This window comes from Propithecus coquereli, unplaced genomic scaffold (assembly GCF_000956105.1).
Source record: "Propithecus coquereli isolate 6110/MARCELLA unplaced genomic scaffold, Pcoq_1.0 Scaffold517, whole genome shotgun sequence".
In the NCBI taxonomy this organism is placed as follows: Eukaryota; Metazoa; Chordata; class Mammalia; order Primates; family Indriidae; genus Propithecus; species Propithecus coquereli.
In genome coordinates this window covers 342,180-342,746 of record NW_012151030.1, presented here as the reverse complement: position 1 = coordinate 342,746, position 567 = coordinate 342,180, and the positions used below count along the sequence as shown (strand labels likewise).

The following is a 567-nucleotide window of genomic DNA, read 5'->3' as shown; positions in this document are numbered from 1 at the left end:
CAGGCGGCGGCAGCTGTGAGGGGGTCCCGGGAAAATGGTGCTGATTAAGGAATTCCATGTGGTTTTGCCATGTTCTGTTCAGGAGTATCAGGTTGGGCAGCTTTACTTTGTTGCAGAAGCTAGTAAGAATGAGACTGGCGGTGCAGAAGGAATTGAAGTCTTAAAGAATGAACCTTATGAGAAGGATGGAGAAAAGGGACAGTATACGCACAAAATTTATCATATAAAGAGCAAAGCTCCTGCATTCGTGAGGATGATTGCTCCTGAGGGCTCCTTGGTGTTTCATGAGAAAGCCTGGAATGCATACCCCTACTGTAGAACAATTGCAACGAATGAATATATGAAAGATGATTTCTTCATTAAAATTGAAACATGGCACAAAACCAGACTTGGGAACACTAGAAAATGTACACGGTTTAGATCCAAACACATGGAAAACTGTTGAAACTGTCCACATAGATATTGCAGATCAAAGTCAAGTTGAACCAGCAGACTACAAAGCTGATGAAGACCCAGCATTATTCCAGTCAGTCAAGACCAAGAGAGGCCCTTTGGGACCCAACTGGA

At 43.4% G+C, this 567-nt stretch overlaps 1 pseudogene across 1 annotated transcript; it reads left to right on the top strand.

Moving 5' to 3' along the window:
• Positions 1–10: 10 nt before the first annotated feature.
• On the top strand, positions 11–563 carry LOC105820283 (annotated as a pseudogene). Its single transcript, XR_001138005.1, has one exon. The product of XR_001138005.1 is annotated as a phosphatidylinositol transfer protein beta isoform pseudogene (transcript).
• The last annotated feature ends 4 nt before the right edge of the window (positions 564–567 follow it).